Source organism: Berghia stephanieae, chromosome 10 (assembly GCF_034508935.2).
Source record: "Berghia stephanieae isolate SIO BIC M18660-M18661 chromosome 10, UCSD_Bste_1.3, whole genome shotgun sequence".
NCBI lineage: Eukaryota > Metazoa > Mollusca > Gastropoda > Nudibranchia > Aeolidiidae > Berghia > Berghia stephanieae.
Window position 1 is genome coordinate 15,331,269 of NC_088369.1, and position 18,881 is coordinate 15,350,149.

The window sequence follows — 18,881 nt, forward strand, 5'->3', positions numbered from 1 at the left end:
ACGCAGAAAGTGGCGATGGTTGGCCATACCCTGCGGAAAGAGCCCTGTAATAAAACCAAGCAGGTTCTCGAATGGAACCCACAGGCCAAAAGGAAACGGGGTCGTCCAAAACAGACTTGGAGGAGAAGCCTTCACCAAGATGTGTGCGTCTCCAATCTCGTCTGGAGTGAGGCAAAAGTCTGTGCCAAGGAAAGAAGAAGATGGAAGAGTGCTGTTGAGGCCCTATACTTCGCCAGGAGCCAAGAGAAGAGGCTTAGGTCAAGTAAGTCAAGCGCCAGTAAAAAAGGAAGGAAGTGGGATAGTCCAAAATTCTAGAATTACAATCAAAGAACCCAAGAAAAAGCAAGACAAAGGGAAACTATTCAAAAAGGGAACAGATGTAGATTCCAAAAGCGTACCGTCAATATACTTAGTTTCAGATCACCTAAAAGTCTCATCCAGACATAAGCATAGGACCGAACTAACTAGAATGCACTCAAATGGTTACAGAATATATTAAAAACAAAAATACAACTGCCAGTACATAACAGAGAGATGATTTACAAGGAAAAAGTTAACACTATACATTTGACTGCTTCCCTCTCAGCCAAGAACTCTGGCAAGTAAATCACACTCCAAAACAAAGACAGAAAGCAACTCAGAGAACAGATATAGTGGGACGTTGTTGGGCTCTATTAAGTCACGAAAGCTAAGGACTGAAGCAGGAAGCAAGCTGGTACAATTTATTCTTTCTAGTACATAACCTATTCTTTTTTTTAATAGCGTTGTTTGTTTGTTTGTTTGTTTTTAAGGGTTTTACGGCACTTGCTACACATTTAGGTTATATCAGCGCCAGTAAAAAGGAAGAAAATGGGATAGTAAAAAGTTCTAGAATTACAATTAAAGCACCCAAGAAAAAGTAAAACATAGGAGAACTGGGAACAAATAGGGATCAGATGTAGATTCCAAGAGCATACCAAAATGTAATTAGTTTGAAATCACCTATAAGTCTCATCTGGACATAAACACAAAATCCAACAAAAAGGAACACACTCAAATGCTTACATTATACATTCAAAATAAATATAATAATACATAACAGAGAGATGATTTACAAGGGAAAAAATTCATCTCCCAAAACTATAACTATACATTTGACTGATTCCCTCCTAGTCAAGGACTCCGGCCAGGGCTAAGACAAATCCAAGTAATCTCATTCCAAGACAAAGACAGAAAGCATGTTGGAAAACAGATATAATGGGATAGAAGACACAGTATGTACCTCGCTGCCCACTATGGGAGGTCAGGAACCCCCCCCCCCCCCCCTCTCCCAGTTTAATAGCGTTGGGGATCAACATTGGTCTGTACAACTCGTTTATTTTTTACCAACGATCACAGAATTACTGGAAAATCTAAAAATTATAAAATTATTTACAGATTGATATACGAGTTACTTGCAATCCTTTTCTAAATCAAGGGTAATTCTATGACTCGTTAACTCGAATGATTATTTATAAAATCTGAAAGGGTAAAATGATCGGTCTTTTGATGTTGCGAATCGCCACCTGGCTATCCTGTTGCCAGATTCATTTGCGCGCACCTTCAGACTTTATTTATTACAGGACCAACTTTGATCGTTGATGGTTCAAAAGATTCGTCCCGATCTGTTTGTTTATTTGTTTTTAAGGGTTAGGTCATAGCAGCGCCAGTGAAAAGGAAGAAATTGGATAGTAAAAACTTTCTAGATATACAATTAAAAGGACTTGAGGGAAAAGTAAGACAAAGGGGAATAGTACAAATAGGGAACACGTGTAGATTCCAAGAGCACACTATCAGTCTGCTTAGTTTGAGATCATCTAAAAGTCTCATCCAGACACCAGCACAAGATCCCACAAAGAGGAATACACTCAAATGTTTACAAATCAAGTGTTAAAAATTAATAAAAATAACAGTACAGAACAGAGAGATGATTTACAAGGAAAAGAAATATCATCTCCAAAAACTATAACCATACATTCAACTGTTTCCCTCCCAGCCAAGGACTCCGGCCAGGGTCAGGACAAAACCAAGTAATCTCATTCCAAGACAAAGACAGAAAGCATGTTGGAAAACATATATAGGGGGATAGAAGACACAGTAAGTACCGCCCTGCCCACTATGGGAGGTCAGGAACCTCACCCAGTCGTCACTGTGTTAATATCCACAATACAGTAGAATTATATATAACAATGAAAATAGATGGGTGCCTGTTCGTAATAGACTTTATTTTCCCGCAAATATTGCGGGTCCTCGTTTGGTTTTTGTTGGGGTTTTTTTGTTTTGTTTTTAAGGGTTTTATGGCGCTTGCAAAACATTAAGGTCATATCAGCGCCAGTAAAAAGGAAGAAAATTGGATAGTAAAAAGTTCTAGAATTACACTTTGAGCACCCAAGAAAAAGTAAGACAAAGGGGAGTAGGTTCGATTAGGAAACAGATGTAGATTCCAAGAGCACACTCTCAAAGTACTTTGTTTGAGATAAATTAAAAGTCTCATCCAGACAAAAGCACAGGTCCCAACTAAAAGGGATACACTCAAATGTTTACAAATGATATATATGTAAGCAAAACACAATACAGTGCATAACAGAGAGATGATTTACAATGAAAAAAATAACATCTCCCAAAACTAACAATACATTTGACTGTTTCCCTCTCAGCCAGGGCCAGGACAATACCAAGTAATTTCATTCTAAGACAAAGACAGAAAGCAAGTTGGAAAACAGATACAGGGTGGGAATAAAGACACAGTAAGTACCTCCCTGCCCACTATGGGAGGTCAGGAACCCCACCCAGGGGTCCTCTGCTTATAATATCAAAACAAAAATATATTTTTAAAAGCAAAAACACCAAGTCTTTATCATTTGTTAGAATGAATTTTATTAGCGTGTTGACAACATGGGTGTAAACTAGATATCCAACAATAATATCATAACAACAACAAATCAAGCAGTGTTTTCTATAACTATAACTATAACAATAGACGAGAATTGGATTCAATAGTCTGATGTCACGTCGCCCAGCAACGGCGGCCATCGTGGTTCTAAACAAAGAAAATCGGTACTTTTTATTCTTCATGCTGGCTATAAAGTTTCATATGTCATGTGATCAGAATGTGTAAAAGTCAAAACATGATCATATTTATAATGTTTTTCTCCTCTGGATACGCGTTTATGCTCGTCAGAGAAATATTTCATAAGGGCGTCCGCCATTGTTCAGAGAGTTTAGAGCCAGTTACTAAGTTACCATGCGTCATTACAAGGGAAGTGACGTTACGACTGTTGAAGCCTATTGTTGAGATCTCATAGCCAGATAAATAAATCTCATGGTACAACGTTCCAGTTTGTTTTGTTTGTTTGTTTGTTTTTAAGGGTTTTACGGCGCTTGCAACACATTTAGGTTATATCAGCGCCAGTAAAAAGGAAGAAAATGGGATAGTAAAAAGTTCTAGAATTACAATTAAAGCACCCAAGAAAAAGTAAGACATAGGGGAACTGAGAACAAATAAGGATCAGATGAAGATTCCAAGAGCATACAACCAATGTACTTAGTTTGAAATCACCTATGTCTCATCCGGACACAAGCACAAAATCCAACAAAGAGGAATACACTCAAATGCTTACATTATACACAATACAAAAATAACAAATATAATAATACATAACGGAGAGATGATTTACAAGGAAAAAAAATATCATCTCCCAAAACAATATCTATGCATTTGACTGTTTCCCTCCCAGCTAGGACTCCGGCCAGGGCCAGGACAAAACCAAGTAATCCCATGCCAAGACAAAGACAGAAAGCATGTTGGAAAACAGATATAAGGGGATAGAAGACTCAGTATGTACCCCCCTGCCCACTATGGGAGGTCAGGATCCCCACCCAGGTTCCAGTTTGTTGTACAGTGGAAAACATAAGGTGACACGTAGCCTCATATGCTATGTCGGAGCAATGACCACAGCAATATAAATTGTTTATTATTATCTATTATTCTTTTCATCATGCATTACTAAGGCATTTATTCACCACAAAATATGTACTATTACTGTTCTTGCTGTTGTTGCTACTACTACTACTACTACTACTACTACTACTACTACTACTACTACTACTACTACTACTACTACTACTACTACTACTACTACTACTACTACTTCCACTACTACTACTACTACTACAACAACTTCTATTACTACTACTACTACTACTACTAAATAACTACTACTACTACTACTACTACTACTACTAACTACTACTACTACTACTACTACTACTACAACAACTTCTATACTACTACTACTACTACTACTACTACTACTACTACTACTACTACTACTACTATCTACTACTACTACTACTACTACTACAATACTACTACTACTACTACTACTACTACTACTACTACTACTACTACTACTACTACTACTACTACTACTACTACTACTATTACTACTACTACTAAAGCAACTACTACTAGTAGGGATAAACGATGCAAGGTGAAGCGCACTATTGGGTTTTGGTGAAATTGTGGAATACGTCATCTAGAGATGGAACGATTTTGACGTCACTCAGCTCTTTGTTATTGTTTTTAGCCAGCGGATGTTGTGAGATGTTTAACCAAACGTATAGCAGCAATACAAATGTTCATTTTAATTTTTGTATTTAAGGACAATAATTTAATAAACGTAGCATACGCGCGCGCGCGTACACACACACACACACACACAAACACACACACACACACACACAAACAGGGACGCTCAGACACTTCTAGGTCATGAAAGCACTAGGGAAACGGGTTATGATAAAACACACAAACACAAACACTGCATTCAAAGGACATCAAATTTGTTTGTCTTTAAAGAGTCTAACGTCGCTTACGACACTTTGAGGTCATATCAGTCAGAGCCAGTAAAAGGGAAGAAAATGGGATAGTAAAAAAAAATTATAAAATTTAAATAAAGCACCCAAGAAATAGTAAGACAAAGGGGAATTGGTTTTTAAGGGTCTTAACGGCGCTTGCGGCACATTTAGGTCATTTCAGCGCCAGCAAAAAGAAAAAAAAAGAATATCGGATAGTTTTGTTTTGTTTTGGTTTTTAAGGGTTTTACGGCGCTTGCAACACATTTAGGTCATATCAGTGCCAGTAAAAAGTAAGAAAATGGGATAGTAAAAAATTCTAGAATTACAATTAAAGCACCCAAGATAAAGTAAGACAAAGGGGAACTGAGAACAAATAGGGATCAGATGTAGATTCCAAGAGCATACCACCAATGTACTTAGTTTGAGATCACCTATAAGTCTCATCTGGACACAAGCACAAAATCCAGCAAAGAGGAATACACTCAAATGCTTACATTATACATTCAAAATAAATATAATAATAATAAATAACAGAGAGATGATTTACAAGGAAAAAAATATCATCTCCCAAAACAATAACTATGCATTTGACTGCTTCCCTCCCAGCTAGGATTCCGGCCAGTGCCAGGACAAAACCAAGTAATCTCATTCCGAGACAAAGACAGAAAGCATGTTGGAAAACAGATATAAGGGGATAGAAGACACAGTATGTACCTCCCTGCCCGCTATGGGAGGTCAGGATCCCCACCCAGCAAAAACAATTTAGGATTTCACTTTTAAAGAATCCAAGATAGGATGGGTAAAGGGGAATTGGTTCAAATAGGGAACATATGTAAATTCTAAGAGCATACCATCAATGTACTTAGTTTGAGATCACCTAAAAGTCTCATCCAGACACAAGCACAGGATCCCACTATGTTTTTGTTTTGTTTGTTTGTTGCTTTAGGTCTCTTCCAACACAATTGAGGTTATATGAGAGACCGCTGAAACAAAAAAACAAGCAATCCAACAAAAATAGTACAAATGTAAATCAAAATCATAACCTAAAGATATCATAAGCTAAATTATAAATAACCAAGAACAAACAGGCAGAAGATTTACAGAAAAAAAATATCCCCTGTCAAAAATACTATCACAAACCAAAGAAGCAGGATAGGCTAGTAAAGAGAAGAAGAAACGACATCACTATCAGATCGTAAACCCATGCGAACATCATAGGTATACGATTCAAGGGTGATGCTCCCATCCAACCACCCGCGATCCCACTATGGGGAATAGACTCAAATGTTTACAAATCATATGTTAAGAATAATAGAAAATAACAATACATAACAGAGGGGAAAACAATCATCTCCCAAAACTAGCTATACATTTGACTGTTTCCCTCTCAGCCAGGGTATCCGGCCAGGGCCACGATAAAAACCAAGAAATCTCATTGCAAGACAACATTGCTTAACTCACTCAATCCTAGAGATTTTAGCTACTTTTCAAAAATTGGAAAAAAATGTATTAAAAATGATCATGTACATAAAAAATGAGCTTTTATAAAGATAGTTTTATTCAACTATCATTAACATGTAAAAACTAAAAGCATTAGCTTTGATACTAAGCCTATAATTTGTCTCAGAAAAATGTAATAAATAGGCATGGGGTAAAAGTGACCCGGGCAAAAGTACGGATATAGTCGGTTTTCGGGTTGAGTGAGTTAAATTCAACCAATCTTTCTTATCCGAAGGTTTTGACTTTATCTGCATCCCACTGTATTGGAGAGGAGAGGAAAACACAAAAACAAAAAAATGTATCTAGATAGATAATTATAAATTATGTTGCCTTCTTTTTTCTTATCCTCGTCATTCACCAATGGCGTTTATTACCTTGTGCTCACATCATAGTATCATCATTTCGTGCTGATTATCTGTCCATAACTATGGAATACACTACTGTGGCACTATATAGTACAGCGTTAATATAAATATTTAATTAGGTCCTCTGATACAAAATAAGTTGAATAATATGCTTAAAAACGAAACCAAAACACACACACACACACACACACACACATATATATATATATATATATATATATATATATATATATATATATATATATATATATATATATATATATATATATATATATATATATATATACACGCACAGAGAAAAAAAAATACAACAAAAAAATTATTTTTTTAAAAAACATCTCAAAAAAATTATAATGTTTACTTATCATAGCAATTCTGACGTCATATGGTAAAATGACGTAAACGCCAACATAAACAAAAATAAGCTATTTTTAATATGGGAATCCCCGTTTCACGGCGCACAATATATGATTGTTGTTCCATGATTCTTACACTTCTTGCTTTGTGGAATTCCGGGCGTGTTCCCAACCGCCGCACGAACTTGTGGAATACGCGTTGGGAACAAAATTCGAATTCCAAAACGCAAAAGTGTAAGAAATCATTTATTCTCCACCTCAATCTATTCCTCTTTCGTCATATTTTAATAAAAGACAACTTCAAAAACTTTCAAATGATACTTCTTCTTAAAGAATCTGATTTTTGTCTGTTTTGTTTTTAAGGGTTTTACGGCGCTTGCGACACATTTAGGTCATATCAGCGCCAGTATAAAGAAGAAAATGGAATAGTCAAAATAATCTAGATTTAAAATCAAAGCACACAAGAAAAAGTTAGACAAAGGGGAATTGATTCAAATAGGGAACAGATGTAGATTCCAAGAGCATGCCATCAATGTACTTAGTTTGAGATCACCTATAAGTCTCATCCAGACACTATACCAGGATCCCACTGAGAGAAATACACTCAAATGTTTACAGAATACATAACTAACAATACATAACAGAGAGATGATTTACAAGGAAAAAAATATCACCTCCCAAAACTATTATTATACATTTGAATGTTTCCCTCGCACTCAAGGACTCCAGCCAGGGCTGTGACAAAACCAAGTAATCTCATTCCAAGACAAAGAAAGAAAGCACTCGGAAAACAGATATAAAGGGATAGAAGACACAGTAAGTACCTCCCTGCCCACGATGGGAGTTCAGGAACCCCACCCAGGAATACGCGTTGGGCTTAAAATTCGAATTCCAAAACGCAAGAGTGTAAGAAATCATTTATTCTCCACCTCAATCGATTCCTCTTTCGTCATGTTTTAATAAAAGACAATTTCAAAAACTTTCAAATGATACTTGTTTTTAAAGAATCTGATTTTTAGTGAAATGTATGCTTGATAATCTGACGTCACAAATCATTTTTGTAAACATGATATCATTATACAGGGAGAGGGGTGGAAGAATAAGCAATACAACACTATCAGAAATACAAAATTGTGAAATTGAAACACAAAATAAATTCTTAGAATTTCGAACACATAGGGAATGAGATTAGCGGAAGAGTAGCGTCCCTTGATTGGACGTCACCCATAGTCTGTGACGTCACCGGCGGAAAAGTTATTAGAGAGAGAACGTCACGTTGGTTGTGCGCATGCGTATCTCGTCCTCGCGGAGGACGAGAGACGCATGCGTATAACCAACATGACGTTCTCTCTCTAATAACTTTTCCGCCGGTGACGTCACAGACTATGGGTGACGTCCAATCAAGGGACGCTACTCTTCCGCTAATCTCATTCCCTATACAACACTATCAAAAATACAAAATTGTGAAATTGAAACATGAAATAAATTCTTAAAATTTCAAACACATTCCCGATCATCGTATCTGAAATCTAACACCATGGCGTTTACGTCCTTTTGTCATACAACAGCAGAATTAATGGTAGAAGACGAATGTGGAAAACGTAGTTAGTTCCTCGATTATTGTTTTGTTTTTAAGGGTTTTACGGCGCTTGCAACACACTAAGGTCATATCTATCAGTGCCAGTAAAAAGGAAGAAAATGGGATAGTAAAAAGTTGTAGAATTACAATTAAGCACCCAAGAAAAGGTAAGACAAGTGGAATTTGTTCAAATAGGAAACAGATGTAGATTCTAAGAGCACACTATCAAAGTACTTAGTTTGAGATCACCTAAAAGTCTCATCCAGACACCAGCACAAGATCCCACTCAGAGGAATATACTCAAATGATTACAAATCATATGTTTAAAATAATAACAATACATTATTGAGAGAGAATTATTTACAAGGAAAAAAATATCATCTCCCAAAACTATAAATATGCATTTGACTGTTTCCCTCCCATCCAGGACTCCGGCTAGGGCCAGAACAAAATCAAGTAATCTCATTCCAAGACAAAGACAGAAAGCATGTTGGAAAATAGATATATTAGAGGATAGAAGACACGGTATGTACCCCAATGCCCACTATGGGAGGTTCCTCGATTAAATGTAGTTTAAATGCAGTTTTTAATTCCAGCTTTTATATGGCGCAATATCCACTAAACGTGTTCAAATGCTTTACAAAGGGTACCTGATCAACAGCAACACGTAACATGTACAACCAGACATGACGCCTGTTAGTTAGGCGATATTACAATTTTTTTCGACAGAGACAACGCTGTTAATAGCCAGGTACTCCGATCTGAAAGCGAGTGTCATACCACAAGACCACATCGTTTTTAGGGGTTTTTACGTCGCTTGGATACTCATAGGTCAGTTTAGCACAAGTAAAAAGGATCTGATTTTACAAGCACTATAGATAGTGGTGTTAACGCCTCTACCACATCATCTCATTCGTCTGTAGTGTTATTCATCCTGTTTTGTTGATAAAAGGGAAACCCGAAACGTCCATTTTATCTGTTTTTTGTATATTAAATTGAAGCTTAAATTCAATTTCGCATTGTTTATTTGTCTATGTAACAACATCTGGGATTTCAAAGAATGCAATTTGCATTTTTTTTTTAAAAAGGAAATGAAAAAGCAAGAAAGCGAGCAGAGAATATTTCAGTTAAATCTGTTTTGTTATTTGTTTTTAAGGGTTTTACGGCGCTTGCAACACATTAAGGTCATATAAGCGCCAGTAAAAAGGAAGAAAATGGGATAGTAAAAAGTTCTAGAATTACAATTAAAGCACAAAAGAAAAGGTGAGACAAAGGGAATTGGTTCAAATAGGGAACAGGTGTAGATTCCAGGAGCACACCGTCAAAGTACTTAGTTTGAGATCACCCAAAAGTCTCATCCAGACACAAGCACAGGCCCGAACTAAGAGGAACACACTCAAATGCTTACAAATCATATAATATAAATATGTAAACTAAACATAATACAATGCATAACCGAGAGATGATTTACAAGGAAAAAAATATCACCTCCCAAAACAATAACTATGCATTTGACTGTTTCCCTCCCAGCCAGGACTCCGACCAGGGCCAGGAAAAAAACCAAGCAATCTCATTCCAAGACAAAGACAGAAAGCATGTTGGAAAATAGATATATGGGGATAGAAGACACAGTATGTACCTCCCTGCCCGCTATGGGAGGTCAGGATCCCCACCCAGTGTTAAATCTGTGTTTTATTTGGACAAAATATTACTTATAATTATAATAGCCATCTTGCATCAATGCCGACTAATTGAAATAAAAGGCCCTCCACATTCTGAACACTGTTCATTATTTTTCAGCACAAATATTGTTAAAATTAAATGATATGTGGTGTCGCACACTGTTGCAGTGTAATTCATAATAATTAAATTAAGTGTGTAAATATTATGATAGATGCTCACAACCTAGAAAGTCTACAGATTCGACGGAGAGACAGGCACCCAAGATAGAATAGCATTTGTCTATGTCTAAGTAACATCTGAGATTTCAATTTGTTTGTTTTGTTTTTTGTTTTTAAGGGTTTTACGGTGCTTGCAACACATTAAGGTCATATCAGCGCCAGTAAAAAGGAAGAAAATGGGATAGTAAAAAGTTCTAGAATTACAATTAAAGCACAAAAGAAAAGGTATGACAAAGGGGAATTGGTTCAAATAGGAAACATATGTAGATTCCAAGAGCACACCGTCAAAGTACTTAGTGTGAGATCACCTAAAAGTCTTACCCAGACACCAGCACAAGACCCAACTAAGAGGAATACACTCAAATGTTTACAAATCATATAATATAATATGTAAACTAAACATAATACAATGCATAACAGAGAGATGATATACAAGGAAAAAAATATCATCTCCCAAAACTATAACTATACATTCGACTGTTTCCCTCCCAGCCAAGGAACTCTGGCCAGGGCCAGGACAAAACCAAGTTATCTCATTCCAAGACGACAGGAAACAATTGGAAAACGGGTTGGGGGGATAGAAGACACAACATGTACCTCCCTGCCCACTATGGGAGGTCAGGATCCCCACCCAGTAAAAAGGATCTGATTTTACAAGCGTCTGTAGTGTTTCATTCATCCTGTTTTGTTGATAAAAGGGAAGCCCGAAACGTCCATTTTATCTGTTTTTGTATATTAAATTGAAGCTTACATTCATTTTCACATTGTTATTTATGTCTATGCAACATCTGAGATTTCAAAGAATGTAATTTGCATTTTTTTTTAAAAGGGAAATGAAAAAGCAAGAAAGCGAGCAGAGAATATTTCAGTTAAATCTTTTTTTTTATTTGGACAAATTATTACTTATAATTAATTATAATAGCCATCTTGCATAAATGCCGACTAATTGATATAAAAGGCCCTCCACATTCTGAACACTGATCATTATTTTTCAGCACAAATATTGTTAAAATTAAATGATATGTGGTGTCGCACACTGTTGCAGTGTAATTCATAATAATTAAATTAAGTGTGTAAATATTATGATAGATGCTCACAACCTAGAAGGTCTACAGATTCGACATGTATGCAGGCACCCAAGATAGAACAGCATTTGTCTATGTCTAAGTTACATCTGAGATTTCAATTTTCTATTTTAGAAAAGGGAAATGAAAAAGCAAGAAAGCGAGCAGAGAATATTTCAGTTAAATATTTTTTTTATTTGGACAAATTATTACTTATAATTAATTACAATAGCCATCTTGCACAAATGCCGACTAATTGAAATAAAAGGCCCTCCACATTCTGAACACTGTTCATATCTGTCGTCACCAATGATATGTGATGTCACACACTGTTGCAGTCTAATTCTATGCTTTGCGATGTATAAATAAAAATATTGTTTTGTTTTTTGTGTTTAAGAGTTTTACGGTGCTTGCGACACATTAAGGTCATATCAGCGCCAGTAAAAAGGAAGAAAAATGGGATAGTAAAAAGTTCTAGAATTACAATAAAGCACCCAAGAAAAGGGAAGACAAAGGGGAATTGGTTAAAATAAGAAACAGGTGTAGATTCCAAAAGCACTCTATCAAAGTACTAAGTTTGAGATCACCTCAAAGTCTCATCCAGACACAAGCACGGGTCCCCGCTAAGAGGTACACACTCAAATGTTTTACAAATCATATATAATATAAAGAAAGCATAATACAGTGCATAACAGAGAGATGATTTACAATGAAAAAATATCATCTCCCAAAACTAACTATACATTCGACTGTTTCCCTCTCAGCCAGGACCAGGACAAAACAAAGTAATCTACTGCAATTCCAAGACAAGGACAGAAAGCCACAGTATGTACCCCCCTGACCACTATGGGAGGTCAGGAACCCCACCCAGATAAAAATATTAATATAAATTATATTCACAACCTAGAAGGCCTGCAGATTCGACTGGTAAGGGAGCTTTCGTCTATGTCAATGTAACATATACGATTTCAAATAAATTCAATTTGCATTTTAAAATGTTTAATGAAAGAGCATTTAAAGTGAGCAGAGAATAGTACAATCTTTGTTTTATTTAGACAAAATATTGCTAATGCTATTATTGTGCTTGCGAACCAAGATAAATGTGTAAATACATAAATGATAAAAAAATTTTTTTTACTAATATAAATAGTCAAGTCATATATCGTATATTGTTTGAACTCTTCAGCAATAAAAACAATTTTCACAAAGCTCTTCTTCTTACTGCCACTAAATATATGCCGCCATGTTATGTCGTAAAATTAACAGAATAACAACGGGAAGCAGTTTTTATTCAATTTATATCGGGACAATTTTTAGAACAACACCAACACCTTTGACCACAAATCAAATATTATAATATTTGTATGTATTTTAAATCACTGAATACGAAAATGTCTTAATTTTGGGTTGTAAGTTTCTAGAATTTTATGTACAATTGTTGGTTTATTTGGGTTTTTTTTTTTTTTTTTTTTTGTTTTATTTGCTGGACTGTTTTGCAAGTTCAAGTGGAATAATTAATATCCCTCCGCCCACAAACTGACAAAATATGACCAGTTTCCAGCATCATATTATATATGCTCTACATCCAAAAAAAAAACAAACAAAAAAAGGTTTTAAACATATATTGTTTTAGCGCTATTTACTTGTTGGTGTGGTGCTAAAAATTGTTATGTTTTTGTTTTTAAGGGTTTTACAGCACTTGAAACACATTAAGGTATTATCAGCGCCAGTAAAAAGGAAGAAAATGGGATAGTAAAAAGTTCTAGAATTACAATTAAGGCACCCAAGAAAAAGTAAGACAAAGGGAAACTGGGAACAAATAGGGGTCAGATGTAGATTCCAAGAGCATATCACCAATGTACTTAGTTTGAGATCACCTGTAAGTCTCAACCGGACACAAGCACAAAGAGGAATACAATCAAATGTTTACAATATACATTAAAAATAACAAAAATAATAATACATAACAGGGAGATGATTTACAAGGATAAATATTTCATCTCCCAAAACAATAACTATGCATTTGACTGTTTCCCTCCCAGCCAGGGCCAGGAAAAAAACCAAGTAATCTCATTCCAAGGCAAAGACAGAAAGCATGTTGGGAAACAGATACAAGGGGATAGAAGACAGTAGGTACCTCCCTGCCCGATATGGGAGGTCAGGAACCTCACCCATTAAATATTTTAACAAAACATTGCTAATCCATACATTGAAAGCAAAATCGTCACATTTGTTACGACACAATATAAGTTTTTCTTATTCAGATTAATTTTGTACATCACAAACTTCGAAGAATGATCTTTGCTTAAATAATAAGAACATAAAGTTGTTTTGTAGAGAGCTTGTTTGAGTTTAAAAAATACATGTTTCTGACTGCTAGGTAAGCCTGTCATTTAGAAAAAAATTCTGAAAATGATCGGAAAGGTGAGAGTTATATAATAGTATTACAATTTTACAATAACATTATTGTTGCTGAGCGAAAAACAAAATGATTTATAAACGATTGAAAAATAAAACTGTTGTGTCTTTTTAACTCATTGTGAACACTGTTGTTTTTGTTGGTTTGTGTTTTGTTGTTTTTAAGGGTTTTTACGGCACTTGCAACATGAACACATTTAGGTCATATCAGCGCCTGTAAAAAAAAAAAAGAGAAGAAAATGGGATAGTAAACAGTTCCAGAATTAAAATTAAAACACCCAAGAAAAGGTGAAACAAAGAGGAACTGGTTCAAATAGGAAATAGACGTAGATTCCAAGAGCACATTATCAAAGTACTTAGTTTGAGACCACCTAAAAGTCTCATCCAGACACAAGCACAGGCCCCTACTACGAGGGACACACTCAAATGTTTATAAATCGTATATAATATGTAAACAAAACATAATACAGTGCATAACTGAGAGATGATTTACAAGACAAAAAATATCATCTCCCAAAATTTTAACTATTCTTTTGACTGTTTCTCTCCCAGCCAATGACTCTGGCAATGGTCAGGATGGACAAAACTAAGTAATCTCAATCCAAAACAAAGACAGAAAGCATGTTGGAAAACAGATATAAGGGGATAGAAGACACAGCAAGTACCTCCCAGCCTACCATGGGAGGTCAGGAACCCCACCCAGTCGAATAATTTAAGACAAATGAAAAACACTTTTCTTCAATATGAAACTAAATGGTTTTGTTCACGGACAAAATTTACTTGTCTCAAAGTATCACAGTGATATATTTATATATATAAAGCAGTTGTGAACTGAGATCTGATACGAACAACGAACAACACAACATACTGCGTCAATCAATGTGGAAAATCTCTCTCTATTATTTGATAAAAGTGATTCAAGTGCGTCAAGTCCAAGCCTTTGACTTTGTGTAGTTGTGGAGTAGGCGGCGCGGGGTGTAGTGTAAATGAAATTAATTCCTCATTTGTGAGTGAAGACAACAACATTTGAATATTACAATACAATACAATACAATACAATAAAATACAAAAAGCAAAGACAACAAAATAAATGGCAATGATTTCTTCAAGGCTCTTAATTGCTGACAACAAAAATTTATCTGGTTTTGGTTGGGGGGGGGGGGGGGGGGGGAAGGGGGAGTTGTTATTGAGGTTGTTTCTTTTTTTGCCACTACATGGTTTACTGTTCGTTTCCCTCAACCAAGGTTCTGTACCTGTAAAAAGTACTAGAACAAAAAATATGAATATATAACAGCTTCGAAATAAAGAATGAAATACAATACCAAATACTGAACCCTTTGAGGTCAAAACCCTTTGTCAGCCAATAACAAAAACAGTATAAAACTTACAATACAGAAAATTGGTCTTGATTTTAAGTGCAATATTAAGTTTTTTAAATGTTTTTGTTATTGGCTGACAAAGGGTTTAGAGTCTGAAATGTTCCGTGTCTGATATTTCATTCTTTTTCAAAACTATTATATTCATATTTTTCATTATATAAAAAAAAAATTTTTTAATTGAGCTTTTATGTAGCATAATATCCACTTAAAGTGCTCAACACACTTTACAAGGGGTCCATGGCCAACAGCAACATGTAACATGTAGGACAGGGCATGACGCCTGTTAGGCGATATTACAATTTTTTTTTTCAGACAATGCTGTTACGGCCATGTTCTCATCTTACACCTGAGTACAGTGAGAGAATGTGTGTAAAAAGCCATCTCCAAGGACTCAACTATGTGCTGAGCGAGGCTCAAACCCAGGACCTTCCGATCCGAAAGCGAGTGTCATACCAAAAGACCACATAGCCGCACAAGACCACATAGCCACCGGCACAAAACTACATAGCCGCACAAGCCCACATAGCCGTATTTTTAACAGTCCACATCTTCTAGCAGTTTAGTATAGCTCTCCACATGTAGCATTCATTAACGTTTTGTATTATATTTTTTCCTTGAAGACTTCAAAAATTAACCATTTTACAGTTCTTTTTAACAGCACCCTTCTTCTGTTCTTTGCTTTATCAGAACAAAGTATCATTGAACACAATTCAGTGGTAGTAATGTTGTTCAAAGGCATACAATTCAATATTCGTGTGTGTGGGGGGGGGGGGAGGGGAGGGGGAAATGAAATGCATTTCAATAAACTTGAACGAGGAGTGCGTATCGTAGCATATTTTATGATTAAGAGTAAGAGAGGGGAGATGGAGGGAGTGTAGGAGGGAGGAGCAGAAGAGAAAAAAAAAGGGAGAGAGAGAGAGAGGAAGATAGAGATAGAGAGAGAGAATAGAGAGGAAGATAGAGAGAGAGAGAGAGCAAAAAAGAGAGAGAGATGGAGAGAGAGAGAGAGAGAGAGAGAGAGAGAGAGAGAGAGAGAGAGAGAGAGATGACTAAGTTTGGCCCCTGATATTTGAAGAGGCAAATGGACACACATACTGCAAATGACATTTGACCTTATGCACTTTGTCAGGGGTCACACAGCCCATCATAGAAAGACCTTGATATTCATATTTACATATCATACATTATTTTTCTTTCCATTTAAAAAAATAAATAAATAAATAAATAAAATAAATAAATAATATAATAATAATAATAATAATAATAATAATAATAATAATAATAATAATAATAATAATAATAATAATAATAATAATATAATAATAATAATAATAATAATAATAATAATAATAATAATAATAATAATAATAATAATAATAATAATAATAATAATAATAATAATAATAATAATAATAATTAATAATAATAATAAAAATAATAATAATAATAATAATAATAATAATAATAATAATAATAAATAATAATAATAATAATAATAATAATAATAATTATAACAATAATAATAATAATAATAATAATAATAATAATAAAAAATAATAATAATAATAATAATAATAATAATAATAATAATAATAATAACAATAATAATAATAATAATAATAATATAATAATAATAATAATAATGATAATAATAATAATAATAATAATAATAATAATAATAATAATAATATAATAATAATAATAATAATAATAATAAAAATAATAATAATAATAATAATAATAATAATAATAATAATAAATAATAATAATAATAATAATAATAATAATAATAATAACAATAATAATAATAATAACAATAATAATAATAATAATAATAATAATAATAATAATAATAATAATAATAATAATAATAATAATAATAATAATAATAACAATAATAAAATTCTAAGTAGAAAAAAAAAAAATTTAAATAGCCTTGAGTCGCAAGAAGGAAGGGAAGAGAAAGGGAAGGGGAGGGGACTGTGGAGACTTCATCGATTTTGGTCCCTTTTGTATGTGAGAAGGAAGTGCTCTACCAACTGAGCTATCGGGCACTCTCAATACTAACAAAGGACTGGAGGAAATAAGATGATTAACTCACTCAACCCTGACACCGACTATATCCGTAGTATACCCGGGTTACTTTTACCCCAACGCCGATTTATTACATTTTTCTGAGACTTTTTTTGTTTGTTTGTTTGTTGCTTTAGGTCTCTTCCAACACAATTGAGGTTATATGAGAGACCGCTGAAACAAAAAAACAAGCAATCTAACAAAAATAGTACAAATGTAAATCAAAATCCTAACCTAAAGATATCATAAGCTAAATTATAAATAACCAAGAACAAACAGGCAGAAGATTTACAGAAAAAAAATATCCCCTGTCAAAAATACAATCACAAACCAAAGAAGCAGGATAGGCTAGTAAAGAGAAGAAGAAACGACATCACTATCGGATCGTACACCCATGCGAACATCATAGGTATATGATTCAAGGGTGATGCTCCCATCCAACCACCCGCTTTTCTGAGACAAATTATAGGCGTAGTATCATAGCTAATGTTTTTAGTTTTACATGTTAATGGTAGTTGAATAAAATTATCTATAGGGAATGAGATTAGTCAATTTGGTTTTGAAGTGTCTCAAGCTGCTTTCACTGGAAGCGAGGACGAGAGACGCATGCGCACAACCAACATGACGTTCTCTCTCTAATAACTTTTCCGCCGGTGACGTCACTGACTATGGGTGACGTCCAATCAAGGGACGCTACTCTTCCGCTAATCCCATTCCCTATATGCTCATTTCTAATACATTTTTTCCAATTTCGAAAAGTAGCAAAAATCTTTAAGATTGAGTGAGTTAAAAATGGATGAAAATGAAAAAAGAAAAATTGTAAAATATCCTTTCCTTGTCAGACACAAAATATATTTGCATTTTTAAAAAAAATCTTTTACAAAAATTTAAGATTTAAAAAAAAAAAAAACAAGTCGAAATTGACAACATAAAAATGGTAAATCTTGATATGGGTGTAGTGTATAGACCTACAAACTATTACGAAAAAATTCGTCCAATTACAAAATTTTGGCTCCAAGTTCAGAAATTCATGCACATCTCTAATTCATTTTTTTTTTAAATTATTGAAAATGAAAGTTTTTGTCAGGCTACATAACGTTAAGGATTTTGAAATGTTATTAATTCCCTGTAAATGGATGGTGCTGCTCGAAGCTTGAAGAAATAAATAACAAATGTGAAATTTTATATATACGAAAACAGATAAAATGGACGTTTCGGGTTTACAGACAGTCTGTAGTTTTATTCATCCTGTTTTGTTGATAAAGGGGAAACCCGAAATGTCCATTTCATCGGGTTTTTGTATATTATTTAAATTGAAGCTTACATTCAATTTCACATTGTTATTTATTTATTTTTATGTAAAAAAAG